The sequence below is a fragment of the Mus pahari genome, chromosome 10 (assembly GCF_900095145.1).
Source record: "Mus pahari chromosome 10, PAHARI_EIJ_v1.1, whole genome shotgun sequence".
NCBI classification, from domain to species: domain Eukaryota; kingdom Metazoa; phylum Chordata; class Mammalia; order Rodentia; family Muridae; genus Mus; species Mus pahari.
Window position 1 is genome coordinate 113,278,705 of NC_034599.1, and position 1,326 is coordinate 113,280,030.

General features: G+C 47.5%; 1 protein-coding gene across 1 annotated transcript in view; it reads left to right on the forward strand.

The window, feature by feature from the left end:
- The window catches only part of Myrip (myosin VIIA and Rab interacting protein), a 172,308-nt gene that overhangs the window by 94,376 nt on the left and 76,606 nt on the right, over window positions 1–1,326 (forward strand). The window lies entirely within an intron of this gene.

Consider the following 1,326-nt stretch of genomic DNA (forward strand, 5'->3'; position numbering starts at 1 on the left):
CTGCTCCATGCACCTGCAGATTCTGCTCCATTCACCTGCAGACAGACGATGCTCCACACATCTTTTCTTGCATGCGCTCTTTGGTCTCTGGCTATTCTCTGAAGGACTCTAGGATTAAAACTTCTGTCCCAGCCTGTACATATTTTGCCTTCTAGGTAATGTTACATTTTCTTGCAGAATCACATGCACTTATTCTGCTCTCAGTGATGAACATCACCTTCCACACCAGCTGACCAATGTCCTGCCCTCTCTGTGAAACCTCATTACATAGAAGAAAATGTGAAAGCCCTGAAGACATGGCTCAGTCGCTAAAGACAGCGTGAGCTGGAGCCCTGGACCCCTTGTTAAGAGCAGAAAGTCAGACATAGTGATGCACATTCATAATTCCTGGACTGGGGAGGCAGAGACAGGAGGATACCTGGGACTCAGACCAGTCACCCTAGCCTTCTGTGCAAACTATAGGCCAGAGGCACCTTGTCACAAAATACAAAGTGAACAGCAATTGAGGACGTCAACCTCTGCCCCAATTCCCAACACACACAAAGGAAGGGAATGCTTTGTTTTAGGAGAGCTAAGTATTTTGAGGGTTTTAGATGTTTTCCTTAAAAGTTTCTATTGAGGACACATTGTATACAGTGTTCACCCAGCAAAGACTGTTTCGCCTTAAAAGCCAGATAACAACTTTGTACAAAATACTGTGTTTGTATCTTTCATCCTCCCACAACCATCCGGTGATGTGAGATGGGCTCAAATACTCACCGGCTGAGGGTGCAGCTTTAAAGTGGTTAGCAGGAAAGGAAAGCTCTGCCCCCTCCCCTCGGGTGATGATTCACTGAGGCGGTAGACAAGAGGAAAGCAGTCTGAGTGCTGGTGAAGTAGTTCTAAATCCACTGCTGCTGCTTCATTAATGTTTTAGCCAGCGGTTTGTAAAGGATCCCGTGGAGAGCACCAGAGGGCTTGCATTAACAGCAGCAGGGCGGGGTGTTTATTTACAACTGAGTGCTGTCTGGGTGGTTGCAAGTGCGTTGTGCCTTGTGAATGCTAATGTTTGAAACACTATCATTGTCCGCCAGACCCAGGGTTAGCCTTGTCCTCTCATTGTGTAAATCACAATCTAACACACTTCCACAGCAGCCTCTCCGTCCAGTCTGAATACTACTCAGTATAGTGCTCTTTCTAAAGCTGAGTGTGCAGGAAGCCAGTGCCCATGGGAGCAGATGAATATGCAGGTAGCCAGTGCCCATGAGAGCAGATGAATATGCAGGGAGCCAGTGCCCATGAGAGCAGATGAATATGCAGGGAGCCAGTGCCCATGAGAGCAGATGA